We start from the raw sequence: 15,951 nt of genomic DNA, 5'->3' as shown, positions 1-15,951 counted from the left end.
AAGGGAAATCATCAAGATTAGAGTTGAGATCAAAGAGGTAGAAAACAGAGATACAGTAGAACGTATCAATGAAATTAGAAGCTGGTTTTTTGAAAGAATCAATAAGATTGATAAACCATTGGCCACACTAATCCAAAAGAAAAGAGAGAAAGCCCAAATTCATAAAATTATGAATAAAAAGGGAGAGATCACAACCAACTCGAAGAAAGTAGAAACAATCATCAGAAGTTATTATCAACAGTTATATGCCAATAAGCTTAGCAACCTAGATGAAATGGATGCATTCCTGGAAAAATATAAACTACCAAATTTGAACCAGGAAGAAATGGAAAACCTGAATAGACCAATATCTAATAACGAGATTGAAGCAGTGATCAAAAAACTCCCAAAAAAACAAGAGCCCAGGACCTGATGCATTCCCTGGGGAATTCTACCAACCCTTCAAAGAAGAAATAACACCTATTCTCCTGAAGATGTTTCAAAAAATTGAAGCAGAAGGAAACTTACTGACCCTTTCTATGAAGCCAGTATTACCCTGATCCCAAAACCAGGCAAAGACCATAACAAAAAGGAGATTTTCAGACCAATATCACTGATGAATATGGATGCTAAGATTCCCAACAAGATCCTAGCCAACAGGATCCAACAGCACATTAAAAAGATTATCCATCATGATCAGGTGGGATTCATCCCTGGCTACAAGGATGTTTCAACATTCGCAAATCAATCAATGTGATACAACAAATTAATATGAGAAGAGAGAAGAACCGCATGGTCCTCTCAATTGATGCAGAAAAAGATATTTGACAAAATCCAGCATCCGTTCCTGATTAAAAAGCTTCAAAGTATAGGGATGGAGTGAACATTCCTGAAACTCATCAAATCTATCTATGAAAGACCCACAGGAAATATCATCCTCAATGGGAAAAAGCTTGCAGTCTTCCCATTGAGATCAGGAACAAGACAAGGATGCCCACTTTCACCACTCTTGTTCAACATAGTATTAGAAATCCTAGCAACATCAATCAGACAACAAAGAGAAATAAAAGGTATCCAAATTGGTAATGAAGAAGATAAACTCTCTCTCTTTGCAGATGACATGATTCTTCATATGGAAAACCCAAAAGACTCCACCCACAAACTACTAGAACTCATAGAGCAATTCAGCAACGTGGCAGGATACAAAGTCAATGTGAAGATATCAGTGGATTTCTTATAAACTAACAATGAAAAAACAGAAAGGAAAATGAGAGAATCGATTCCATTTACTATAACACCAAGAACCATAAGATACCTGGGAATAAACCTAACAAAAGAGGTAAAGGATCTGTAGTCGGGGAACTACAGGACACTCATGAAAGCAATTGAAGAAGACACAAAAAGATGGAAGACCATTCCATGCTCTTGGACAGGAAGATTAAACATTGTTAAAATGTCTACACTGCCTAGAGCAATATATACTTTTAATGCCATTCCTATCAAAATTCCACGGGTAATCTTCAAAGAGCTGGAGCAAATAATCCTAAAATTTTTATGGAATCAGAAGAGACCCAGAATCGCTAAGGAAATGTTGAAAAGCAAAAAGGAGGTGCCTGGGTGGCTCAGTGGTTTAAAGCCTCTGCCTTCGGCTCAGGTCATGATCCCAGGGTCCTGGGATCAAGCCCCGCATCGGGCTGTCCGCTCCGCGGATAGCCTGCTTCCTCCTCTCTCTCTTTCTACCTGCCTCTCTGCCTACTTGTGATCTCTGTCTGTCAAATAAATAAATAAAATCTTTAAAAAAAAAAGATAAACAAAAAGAAAGCTGGGTGCATCAGGTTACCTGATTTCAAGCTTTATTAAAAAACTGTGATCACCAAGACAGCATGGTACTGGCATAAGAACAGAAACATAGACCAGTGGAACATAGTAGAGAGACCAGATATGGACCCTCTACTCTATTGTTAATTAATTTTTGACAAAACAGGACAAAATATACAGTGGATAAAATATAGTCTCTTCAATAAATGGTGCTGGGAAAACTGGACACCTATATGTAGAAGAAGGAAACTCGACCATTCTCTTACACCATATACAAAGATAAACTCAAAATGGATAAAAGACCTCAACGTGAGACAGGAATCCATCTGAGTTCTAGAGGAAAACATAGGCAGTATCTCTACTATATCAGTTACAGCAACTTCTTTCAAGATATATCTCCAAAGGCAAAGGAAACAAAAGCGAAAATAAACTTCTGGGACTTCATCAAAATCAAAAGCTTCTGCACTGCAAAGGAAACAGTCAAAAAAAACAAAGAGGCAACCCACGGAATGGGAGAAGATATTTGCAAATGACAGTACAGACAAAAGGTTTATATCCAGGATCTATAATGAACTCCTCAAATTCAACACACACCAAACAGGCAAACTAATCTAAAAATGGGCAGAAGATATGAACAGACACTTCTCCAATGAAGACATACAAATAGCTATCAGACACATGAAAAAATGTTAATCATCATTAGCGCTCAGGGAGATTCAAATTAAAACCACATTGAGATATCACCTTACACCAGTTACAATGGCCAAATTTAACAAAACAGGAAACAAAATGTGTTGGAGAGGATGTGGAGAAAGTGGAACCCTCTTACACTGTTGGTGGGAATGCAAGTTGGTGCAGCCTCTTTGGAGAACAGTGTGGAGATTCCTCAAGAAATTAAAAATAGAACTTCCCTATGACCCTGCCATTGCACTCCTGGGTATTTACCCAAGGATACAGATGTCGTGAAAAAAGGGCCATCTCTACCCCAATGTTTATAGCAGCAATGGCCACGGTCACCAAACTATGGAAAGAACCAAGATGCCCTTCAACTGACGAATGTATAAGGAAGATGAGGTCCATATACACTATGGAGTATTATGCCTCCATCAGAATGGATGAATACCCAACTTTTGTAGCAACATGGACGGGAGTGGAAGAGATTATGCTGAGTGAAATAAGTCAAGCAGAGAGAGTCAACTATCATATGGTTTCAATTATTTGTAGAGCATAACAAATATCATGGAGGACAAGGGGTGTTAGAGAGGAGAAGTGAGTTGGGGTATATTGGAAGGGGAGGTGAATAACGAGAGACTATGGACTCCAAAAAAAAAACAATCTTGGGGTTTGAAGTTGCAGGGGTGTGGGAGGTTGGGGTACCAGGTGGTGGGCATTATAGAGGGCATGGATTGCATGGAGCACTGGGTGTGGTGAAAAAATAATGAATACTGTTTTTCTGAAAATAAATAAATTGAAAAAAATAAAAAAAAAAACGTGTCTATTAATAATCACCCTCAGTGTGAATGGCATAAATGCTCTGATAAAACGGCACAGGGATGCAGACTGGATAAAACGACAGGACCCATCCATATGTTGTCTACAAGAGACCCATTTTGAACCTAAAGATACACGCAGACTGAAAGTGAAGGGATGGAGAAGGATTTTTCATGCCAATAGGCCTCAAAAGAAGGCCGGGGTAGCGATTCTCCTATCAGACAAATTAGACTTTAAATTAAAGACTGTTTTCAGAGATACAGAAGGACACTACATCATTCTTAAAGGTACTATCCACCAAGATGATCTAACAATTGTAAATATCTATGCCCCCAATATGGGATCAGCCAATTACATAAACAAAGTTTTAATCAAGATAAAGATTCAGATTGATATAAATACACTAATCATTGGAGATCTTAACAAGCCTCACTCAGAAATAGACAGATCATCAAAGCAGAAAGTCAATAAAGAAAGAAGAGCATTGAATGACACATTGGAACAGATGGACCTCATAGATATATACAGAACATTCCACCCTAAAACAACAGAATACACATTCTTCTCAAGTGCACATGGAACCTTCTCAAGAATAGACCACATACTGGATCACAAATCAGGACTCAACCAATACCAAAAGACTGAGATTCTTCCCTGCACATTCTCAGATCACAATGCTTTGAACCTGGAGCTCAATCACAAGTAAAAGGTCAGAAGGAACTCAATCACCTGGAAGCTAAAGACCACCTTGCTTAAGAATGCTTGGATCAAACAGGAGATCAAAGAAGAACTGACGCAATTCATGGAATCCAATGAGAATGAAGACACTTCGGTCCAAAACCTATGGGATACAGCACAGGCAGTCCTAGGAGGGAAATATATAGCCATCCAAGCCTCCCTCAAAAAAATTGAATAATCAAGAACACAGCAGCTGTCTCTACACCTTAAAGAACGGGAGACAACAACAAATCAAACAAACTCGACACATAAGAAGGGAAATCATCAAGATTAGAGCTGAGATCGATGAGGTAGAAACCAGAGGTACAGTAGAATGAATCAATGAAAGTAGAAGCTGGTTTTTTGAAAGAATCATTAAGATAGATAAGCCATTGGCCTCACTAATCCAAAAGAAAAGAGAGAAAGCTCAAATTCATAAAAATTATGAATGAAAAGGGAGAGATCACAACTAACACCAAGGAAGTAGAAAAAATAATCAGAAGTTATAATAAACAGTTATACGCCAATAAGCTAAGCAACCTAGATGCAATGGATGCATTCCTGAAAATCCCCAAAATTGAACCAGGAAGAAATTGACAACCTGAATATACCAATCTCTAGTAACGATATTGAAGCAGTGATCAAAAACCTCCCAAAAAACAAGAGCCCAGAACCTGATGGATTCCGTGGGGAATTCTACCAAACTTTCAAAGAAGAAATAACACCTATTATCCTGAAGTTGTTTCAGAATTTGAAGCAGAAGGAAAACGTCCAAACTCTTTCTAGGAATCCAGCATTACCTTGATCCCCCAAACAAGCAAAGACTCTACCAAAAAGGAGAATTTCAGACCAATATCACTGATGAATAAGGATGCTAAGATTCTCAACAAGATCCTAGCAAACAGGATCCAAGCACATTAAAAAGATTATCCACCATGACCAAGTGGGATTCATTCCTGGGCTACAAGGATGGTTCAACATTCACAAATCAATCAATGTGATAGAACAAATTAATATGAGAAGAGAGAAGAGCCACATGGTCCTCTCAATTGATGCAGAAAAAACATTCCACAAAATCCAGCATCCGTTCCTGATTAAAATGCTCCAAAGTATAGGGATAGAGGGAACATTCCTGAACTTCATCAAATCTATTGATGAAAGACCCACAGAAAATATCATCCTCAATGGGAAAAAGCTTGCAGCTTTCCCGCTGAGATCAGGAATATGACAAGGATGCCCAGTCTCACCACGTTTGTCCAACATAGTATTAGAAGTCCTAGCAACAGCAATCAGACAACATAGAGAAATAAAAGGTATCCAAATTGGTAACAAAGAAATAAAACTCTCTCTCTTTGTAGAGGACATGATTTTTTAAAAATTTAAATTAATTAATTTATTTTCAGAAAAACAAGATTCATTATTTTTTCACCACACCCAGTGCTCCATGCAATCCGTGCCCTCTATTATACCCACCTCCTGGTACCCCAACCTCCCACAGCCCCTGCCACTTCAAACCCCTCAGATTATTTTTCAGAGTCCATAGTCTCTCATGATTCACCTCTCCTTCCAATTTACTCCAACTCCCTTCTCCTCTCTAACACCCCTTGTTCTACATGATATTTATTATGCTCCACAAATAAGTGAAACCATATGATAGTTGACTCTCTCTGCTTGACTTATTTCACTCAGCATAATCTCTTCCAGTCCCATCCATGTTGCTACAAAAGTTGGGTATTTGTCCTTTCTGATGGAGGCATAGGTTCCATGGTGTAATGGTTAGCACTCTGGACTCTGATGGAGGCATAATACTCCATAATGTATATGGACCACATCTTCCTTAACCATTCGTCCTTGAAGGGCATCTTGGTTCTTTCCATAGTTTGGCGACCGTGGCCATTGCTGCTATAAACATTGGGGTAGAGATGGCCCTTTTTTCACGACATCTGTATCCTTGGGTAAATACCCAGGAGTGCAATGGCAGGGTCATAGGGAAGTTCTATTTTTAATTTCTTGAGGAATCTCCACACTGTTCTCCAAAGAGGCTGCACCAACTTGCATTCCCACCAACAGTGTAAGAGGGTTCCACTTTCTCCATATCCTCTCCAACACATGTTGTTTCCTGTTTTGTTAAATTTGGACATTCTAAGTGGTGTAAGGTGATATCTCAATGTGGTTTTAATTTGATCTCCCTGCGCGCTAATGATGATTAACATTTTTTCAGGTGTCTGATAGCCATTTGTATGTCTTCATTAGAGAAGTGTCTGTTCATATCTTCTGTCCATTTTTAGATATGTTTGCCTGTTTCGTGTGTGTTGAGTTTGAGGAGTTCAATATAGATCCTGGATATAAACCTTTTGTCTGTACTGTCATTTGCAAATATCTTCTCCCATTCCGTGGGTTGCCTCTTTTTTTTTTTTTTTTTTTGACTGTTTCCTTTGCTGTGCAGAAGCTTTTAGTTTTGATGAAGTCCCAGAAGTTTATTTTCGCTTTTGTTTCCTTTGCCTTTGGAGACATATCTTGAAAGAAGTTGCTGTGGCTGATATCGAAGAGATTACTGCCTATGTTCTCCTCTAGGACTCAGATGGATTCCTGTCTCACGTTGAGGTCTTGTATCCATTTTGAGTTTATCTTTGTGTACGGTGTAAGAGAATGGTCGAGTTTCATTCTTCTACATATAGCTGTCCAGTTTTTCTAGCACCATTTATTGAAGAGATTGTCATTTTTCCACTTTATATTTTTTTCCTGTTTTGTTGAAGATTATTTGACCATAGAGTTGAGGGTCCATATCTGGGCTCTCTACTCTGTTCCACTGGCCTGTTTCTATTTTTATGCCAGTACCATGCTGTCTTGGTTATCACAGCTTTGTAGTAAATCTTGAAATCAGGTAACGTGATGCACCCAGCTTTCTTTTTGTTTTTCAACATTTCCTTAGCGATTCGGGGTCTCTTATGCTTCCATACAAATTTTTGGATTATTTGCTCCAGCTCTTTGAAAATTACTGGTAGAATTTTGATTGGAATGGCATTAAAAAGATAGATTACTCTAGGCAGTATAGACACTTTAACAATGTTTATTCTTCCAATCCAAGAGCATGGAATGGTCATCCATCTTTTTGTGTCTTCTTCAATTTCTTTCTTGAATGCGCTGTAGTTCCTCAAGTACAGATCCTTTACCTCTTTTGTTAGGTTTACTCCCAGGTATCTTATCATTCTTGGTGCTATAGTAAATGGAATCAATTCTCTAATTTCCCTTTCTGTATTTTCATTGTTAGTGTATAAGAAAGCCACTGATTTCTACACATTGACTTTGTATCCTGCCACATTGCTGAATTGCTGTATGAGTTCTAGTAGTTTGGAGGCAGAGTCTTTTGGATTTTCCATATAAAGAATCATGTTATCTGCAAAAAGAGAGAGTTTGACTTCTTCATTGCCAATTTGGATATCTTTTATTTCTCTTTGTTGTCTGATTGCTGTTGCTAGGACTTCTAATACTATGTTGAACAAGAGTGGTGAAAGTGGGCATCCTTGTCTTATTCCTGATCTCAATGGGAAGGCTGCAACCTTTTTCCCATTAAGGTTGATATTTGCTGTAGGTCTTTCATAGATAGATTTGATAAGGTCCAGGAATGTTCCCTCCATCCCTATACTTTGAAGCATTTTAATCAGGAACGGATGCTGGATTTTGTCAAATGCTTATTCTGCATCAATTGAGAGGACGATGTGGTTCTTCTCTTTACTCTTACTAATTTTTGTATCACATTGATTGATTTGTGAATGCTGAACCATCCTTGTAGCCCAGGGATGAATCCCACTTGATCATGGTGGATAATCTTTTTAATGTGCTGTTGGATCCTGTTTGCTAGGATCTTGTTGAGAATCTTAGCATCCATATTCATCAGTGATATTGGTCTGAAAGTCTCCTTTTTGGTAGGGTCTTTGCCTGCTTTAGGGATCAGAGTAATCCTGGCTTCATAGAAAGAGTCTGGAAGTTTTCCTTCTGCTTCAATTTTTGAAACATCTTCAGGAGAATAGGTGTTATTTCTTCTTTGAAGGTTTGGTAGAATTCCCAAGGGAATCCGTCAGTTCCTGGGCTCTTGTTTTTTTGGGAGCTTTTGATCACTGCTTCAATCTCGTTATTAGATATCAGTCTACTCATGTTGTCAATTTCTTCCTGATTCAATTTGGTATTTTATAGTTTTCCAGGAATGCATTCATTTCGTCTAGGTTGCTAAGCTTATTTGCATGTAACTTTGATAATTCTGACGATTGTTTCTACTTCCTTCGAGTTAGTTGTGATCTCTCCCTTTTTATTCATAATTTTATGAATTTGGGCTTTCTCTCTTTTCTTTTGGATTAGTGTGGCCGATGGTTTATCGATCTTATTGATTCTTTCAAAAATCCACCTTCTAATTTCATTGATACGTTCTACTGTATCTCTGGTTTCTATCTCTTTGATCTCAGCTATAATCTTGATGATTTCCCTTCTTATGTGTTGAGTTGGTTGATTTGTTGTTGATTCTCCATTTCTTTAAGGTGTAGAGACAGCTGGTGTATTCCGGATTTTTCAATTTTTTTGAGGGAGGCTTGGATGGCTATGTATTTCCCCTTAGGACCGCCTTTGCTGTATCCCATAGGTTTTGGACCGAAGTGTCTTCATTCTCATTGGATTCCATGAATTGTTTCAGTTCTTCTTTGATCTCCTGGTTGATTCAAGCATTCTGAAGCAAGGTGGCCTTTAGCTTCCACGTGTTTGAGTTCCTTCTGAACTTTTCCTTGTGATTGAGCTCCAGTTTCAAAGCATTGTGATCTGAGAATATTCAGGGATTAATCTCAGTCTTTTGGTATTGGTTGAGTCCTGATTTGTGACCCAGTATGTGGTCTATTCTGGAGAAGGTTCCATGTGCACTTGAGAAGAATGAGTATTCTGTTGTTATAGGGTGGAATGTTTTGTATATATCTATGAGGTCCATCTGTTCCAATGTTTCATTCAATGCTCTTGTTTCTTTATTGATTTTCTGCTTCGATTATCTGTATATTTCTGAGAGATGCATGTGAAGATCTCCTCCGATTAGTGTATTCATGTCAATTTGACTCTTTATCCTGATTAAGTTTTTTAAGTAATTGACTGCTCTCATATTGGTAGCATAGATATTTACAATTGTTAGATCATCTTGGCGGATAGTCCCTTTAAGGATTATGTAGTGTCCTTCTGTGTCTCTGACTACAGACTTTAAAGTCTAATTTATCTAATATGAGAATCGCTACCCCAGCCTTCTTTTGAGGCCCATTGGCATGAAAGATGCTTCTCCATCCCTTCACTTTCAGTCTGCATATATCTTTAGGTTCAAAATGGGTCTCTTGTAGACAACATATGGATGGGTCCTGTTGTTTTATCCAATCTGCACCCCTGTGCCGTTTTATGGGTGCATTTTGGCCATTTACTTTGAGAGTGATTATTGAAAGATACATTTTTATTGACATCGAGTTACCTTTGGAGTTTTTCTTTCTGTAGACTGTCTCTATACTTCTCTTCAATGCTATTCTTTGGATTTTTCCTCTTTTATAGAACCCCAGTTAACATTTCCTGCCTTGTCGTCTTGATGGTTGCATAGTCTTTTAAGCCTTACTGGTCTTGGAAACTCTTTATCTCTCTCTCCATTTTGACTGTCAGTCTTGCTAGATAAAGTATTCTTGGCTGCATGTTCTTCTCATTTAGTGCCCTGAATATATCTTGGCAGCCTCTTCTGGCTTCCCAGGTCTCTGTGGACAGGTATGACGTTATTCTGATGGGCTTCCCTCTGTAAGTAAGGAGCCTCTTTGCCCTGGTGGCTTTCAAGAGATTATACCTACAATTATAATTCCTCTATTTGACTATCAGATGTCGTGATTTTTTTTGGAATGTATAATCTTGGGTGGATACCGTTCAGCCTCTAGTACATGAATGCTGGTTCCATTCGTGAGATTGGGAAAATTTTCATGAAGGACTTGTTCCACGTTATCCTCTAGACTTCTTTCTTTCTCCTCTCCTTCAGGGATTCCAATAATTATGACGTTGGAATGCTTCATGGCATCATTTATTTCCCTGATTCTGTTTTCGTGGTTTCTAATCTGTTTGTTCCAGGCTTCCTCCTAATCCTTTCTCTCTACCTGTTTGTCTTCCAGATCACTAATTCTATCTTCTGTCTCAGTTACCCTAGCTTTGAGAGAGTTTAGATTAGATTGGAACTCATTGAGAGCTTTGTGAACCTCCTCCCTGGTAGCTTTAAACTCCCGCCCTAACATTGTGAACATCCTGTCTGGTCGCTTTCAGATAGGCCCTAATCAATTCCGTTTGGTCATCCATGGCTTTCTCCAACGTAGCTATTGCCTGGATAATTGTTAGCCTGAATTTTCTTTCCGACATATTGTCTATGTTGATAGCTGTTACATGTGTTGCAGAAGGTCCATTCTCTGTATTTTTCTTCTGTTGGGCATTCCTCCTCCTAGTCATTTTGGTGGGGGATGACGGAACAGATGTATCTGGATGTATCAACTGTGGTGCAGTCAAGGTGCACCCTGGAACACTTCTGAGCAATCAGGATTCCCTACCCAAACAAGAGACAAAAGAAAAGAAAAATAAAAAGAAAAGAAATAAAAAGAGAGAGAGAGATAGGAAAGAATGGGAAGATGAAAGAGAAGGTTCAGCCCAGATGGGCTCCACGTTTAAGATTTATGAAATAGACAAACAAAAAGAGACAAGAAGACTGATACAAGTATATGACAAGAGAAAAAAATATATATATATGCAAATAAAGGAAGAATCTCGTCAAAAAGAACCCCAAGTGTAAGATTTATATGCTATAAGCACAAACACAAAAACATAGAAACACTGGTGGAAGTTGGAGATGGGAGAGTTCTTATAAATTCTCAGTGTGTGCGAGGAACCTTGTTTTGATTCTTCCTGAATGTATCTTGATATCTTTGTTAAAGGACTCAACTTTCCAAAGATAAAGGGGATTAAAAATTGGTTTACCTATATGGGTAGTATTGATTGGGGAAAGGGGATTACTTTGAAGTTTAACTCTATATGAATATTAGAGGATAAAAATAAAAAGAAATAAACTAGACTAAACTAAAGTAAAATTTAAAAAAAGGAATTCAAAAAATGCAAAAGAAAAACATAGGTGTATGTATCAAAAAGTTCAGGTTAGAAGGGTATTATGGAATTCGATATACTTTTACAGCTCTCTGTGATGGTAAATAGGTTAAAAAATTTTACCTATGTGTAAAAAAAAAAAAAAAAAAAACCCGAATAGTGGGAACCAGTGAACAATAAAAGTTTTCCTATGAAGTAGTGGTTGTTCTCTTTTAGTCCATCTCTCTCTCTCTCTCTCTCTCTCTCTCTTTTTTTTTTTTTTTCTTTCTTGGTTTGTTTTTTGGGGGAGGGGCCTGCCCCGTGGGTTGTCAGTCAATGAAGTTTCTTGAGTTTAGTCCTCCAGCCCCCCTCAAGGGGGTGGGCTCTGAGAAAACTGGTTTTTTCAGGCTTTTTTCTCTGGCGGTTTTTATGTTCCTTCAATTTTTTTTCTCTCACCTTGACCGCCTTTGATGGTTTTTGTAGTTTTAGAGGAAAACAAACCGCATCCTGATCTCCCTCTCAGAGAAGCATCAGTCTGTGTGTAGAGCCTAAATAAGTTCCCCCTTGTCCGCTGGCAGAGCAGGTTCCAAGTTGCAGACCCTGGGGATGCAGGATCTTATGCTTGTACCCAAAGCCATGGCAGTGGCAGCTGTCTGGGTGCTCCTGACCACCAGAGAGATTCCAAGCAGCAATCGCACACTGAGATTTTCCTGCTGGCCCGGGCTGGGATTGCCTGTTCTTGCTGGGTCTAAGAGTGCCTGGCTTGTGTGCGCCTCTTTCAGGGGCGGCTATGGGTTGCGCACGTGTCTCAGGCACTGAGAATGGGGCCCAGGTCTGTGAACACCAGACTGGGCTTTTGCGCACTTCTGTCAGGGGAGAGTTTGGGGCGTGAGGCTTAAGCTTTGGAAACAATGGCGTGGGTCAAAGAGAGCTGGCTGGGCCTTTGTAACTCTTTCAGGGGAGCCTGAGGGACATGCGCAAGTATCTCAGGATTTGTAGTAGGGCTTGCGCGTTCTGCCCACCAGCATGTCTCCCATCCCCTCACAGAAGCCAGAACCCATGCATTCTCTGGTGCACTGGCGGCTTAGGGACCAAGATCTGTTTTTTCCGCCGCACTCTCTCTGCCTCAGCGCCAGGGAGGCTGTCCTGGGACCTGGGATGTAAGCCCCTGTCCCTAGCCGCCTCGATTCCCACAAATTCCCTCCGCGATCCTTTGCTCTTTTGGAGTGCTTTCAAACAGTCTCCAAGTTAATGCTGGTCCCCAGACGCAGGGCACTCTCTCGATCATATTGGGGTATTACTTTTCAACCTGTCGCCTCTGGTGGCTCCCTCCCCCTTTTGTTTATAGTCTGGTATCAGTCCACCGTCCCCACTCCGCTTTACGTGCACACTGGCTTCTTCTGCCCCTGTAGAGATCCAGACATGTATGATTCTGATCTCATGCTGATTTCATGGGTGAATGGATTTCTTTGGTAGGTAATAAGCTCACTTTGGTGTACCGGCTGAAAAGGCGCCTCCCCCTCTCCCCCGCCATCTTGTCCCTCCAATTTGGGTTTTTGACATGATTCTTTATATGGAAAAGCCAAAAGACTCTACCCCCAGACTGCTAGAGCTCATACAACAATTCAGCAACGTGGAAGGATACAAAGTCAATATACAGAAATAAGTGGCTTTCTTATACATTAACAATGAAAATACAGAAAGGAAAATTAGAGAATAGATTCCATTTACTATAGCACCAAGAACCATAAGATACCTGGGAATAAACCTAACCAAAGAGGTAAAGGATCTGTACTCAAGGAACTACAGAACACTCATGAAAGAAATTGAAGACACAAAAAGATGGAAGACCATTCCATGCTCTTGGATCGGAAAAAAAAAAAAAATTGTTAAAATGTCTATACTGCCTTGAGCAATCTATACTTTTAATGTCATTCTGATCAAAATTCCACCAGTATTCTTCAAAGAGCTGGAGCAAATAATCCAAAAATTTGTATGGAATCAGAAGAGACCCCGAATTGCTAAAGAAATGTTGAAAAATAAAAATAAAATAGGGGGCATCACGTTACCTGATTTCAAGCTTTACTACAAAGATGTGATCACCAAGACAGCATGGTAATGGCATAAAAACATACACATAGACCAGTGGAACAGAGTAGAGAACCCATATATGGACCCTCAAATCTATGGTCAAATAATCTACGACAAAACAGGAAAAAAAATACAGTGGAAAAAAGAAAGTCTCTTCAATAAATAGTGCTGGGAAAACTGGAAAGCTATATGTAGAAGAATGAAACTCGACCATTCTCTTACACCATACACAACGGTAAACTCAAAATGGATGAAAGACCTCAATGTGAGATAGGAATCTATCAGAATCCTAAAGGAGAACATGGGCAATAATCTCTTCGATATCAGCCACAGCAACTTCTTTCAAGATAGTTCTCCAAAGGCAAAAGAAAACAAAAGGGAAAATAAACTTTTGGGACTTCCTTAAAATCAAAAGCTTCTGCACAGCAAAGGAAACAGTCAAGAAAACAAAGAGTCAACCCACGGAATGGGCGAAGATATTTGCAAATGACAGTACAGACAAAAGGTTGATATCCAGGATCTATAAAGATCTCCTCAAACTCAACACACACAAAACAGACAATCATATCAAAAAAATGGGCAGAAGAGATGAACAGACACTTCTCCAATGAAGACATACAAATAGCTATCAGACACATGAAAAAATGTTCATCATCACTAGCCATCAGGGAGATTCAAATTAAAACCACATTGAGATATCACCTTACACCAATTAGAATGGCCAAAATTAGCAAGACAGGAAACAACATGTGTTAGAGGGGATGTGGAGAAAGGGGAACCCTCTTATACTGCTGGTGGGAATGCAAGTTGGTGCAGCCTCTTTGGAGAACAGTGTGGAGATTCCTCAAGAAATTAAAAATAGAGCTTCCCTATGACCCTGCAATTGCACTGCTGGGTATTTACCCCAAAGATACAGATGTTGTGAAATGAAGGGCCATCTGTACCCCAATGTTTATAGCAGCAATGGCCACGGTCGCCAAACTATGGAAAAAACCAAGATGCCCTTCAATGGACAAATGGATAAGGAAGATGTGGTGCATATACACTATGGAGTATTATGCCTCCATCAGAAAGGACAAATACCCAACTTTTGTAGCAACATGGATGGGACTGGAAGAGATTATGCTGAGTGAAATAAGTCAAGCAAAGAGAGTCAATTATCATATGGTTTCACTTTTTTGAGGAGCATAACAAATAGCATGGAGGACATGGGGAGATAGAGAGGAGAAGGGAGTTGGGGGAGATTGGAAGTGGAGGTGAACCATGAGAAACCATGTGCTCTAAAAAACAATCTGACTGGTTTTAAGTGGCGGGGGGGTGGGAGCTTGGCGTACCAGGTGGTGGGTATTATGGAGGGCATGGATTGCATGGAGCACTGGGTGTGGTGCTAAAATAATGAATACTGTTATGCTTAAAATAAATAAAAAATAAATTTAAAAAAAAGAGTGTACTTTATAGTAAATTTGACAGTTCTACGAGAATACATAACAATTTTAAATGTTTATAAACCCAACATAGATGTACCCAAATATTCAGAACACTTAACACCAAACATAAAGAATGCAATTCATAATGATATAATTATATAATATTCGGAAATTTTAATACCCCACTTACAGCAATGGACAGATGATCTAAACATAAACTAAATAAACATTTGGAGAAGGAAAGGATAATTGAATTGGGGGAAATAGAAGGGGTTTACCTTCCATGAGAGATTGTGTGCTCTGAGAAAAAACCTAGGGTTTTGGAGGGGAAGGGAGTAGGGTGCGGTGAGCCTGATTAAGGAGGACACATATTGTATGGAGCACTGTGTATGGTGCACAAACAATGAATCTTAGAACACTGAAAAAGTAAAATAAAATTCAAAAAATAAAATTAAAGAAAGAAACTAAACAAACACTTTGAAAGAAAAACTCTGCCATAAGGACCTAATAGGTATACTCGGAACATTTCACGCTAAAAAAAGCAGAGTACACATTCTTTGCAAGGCTACATGGAGCATTGTATAGAATATATTATTTATTAGGTCCCCAAACAGGCCCCCAAAATACAGAAAGATTGAAGTCATGCAGTGCAACTCTTCTGACCACTTCTTTATGAAGCTAGAAATTAACCACAAGAAAAAAAATATAAAAAGAACAAAAATATGTAGATATTAAATAGTAATGGGTGAATCAGGAAATCAGAGAATAAATAAAAAATTCATGGAGACAAGAGAAAATGAGAACATAGTATCCCAAATCATTTGGAATGCAGCAAAAGCTGTTCTAAGAGAGAAGTTTATAGCAATAATGGCCTCCTTTAAGTAGAAAGAAAAACCTCAAATAAACAATATAATCTTAAACCTAAAAGAGCTAAAAAGGAACAACAATTGGAGGGTCAAACCAAAAGAAGGAAGGAAATAAGAAAGCTTAGATTAGAAATATATGATCTAGAACCTCACAAAACAATAGAATAGATCGATGAAAGCAGGAGCTTCCTCTTGAAAAAATAATAAGGCTGATAAACCTCAAGGTATACTTATCAAAAAGAAAAGAGAGGAGACCACCAGAAAATTACAAATGAGAGAGAAAAAATTACAAACAACACTAGGAAATGAAATCAATTATTAGAGAATATTATGAAAAGCTATATGCAAACAAATTGGACATTGTAGAAGAAACAGATAAATTCTTGGAAACATATAAACTACTATACTGAAACAGAAGAAACAGAAAACTTAAACAGACTGATAACCAG

The sequence above is a fragment of the Mustela lutreola genome, chromosome X, assembly GCF_030435805.1.
Source record: "Mustela lutreola isolate mMusLut2 chromosome X, mMusLut2.pri, whole genome shotgun sequence".
NCBI lineage: Eukaryota > Metazoa > Chordata > Mammalia > Carnivora > Mustelidae > Mustela > Mustela lutreola.
The sequence above is the reverse complement of the archived record's forward strand: the minus strand, read 5'-3'. Positions refer to the sequence as shown.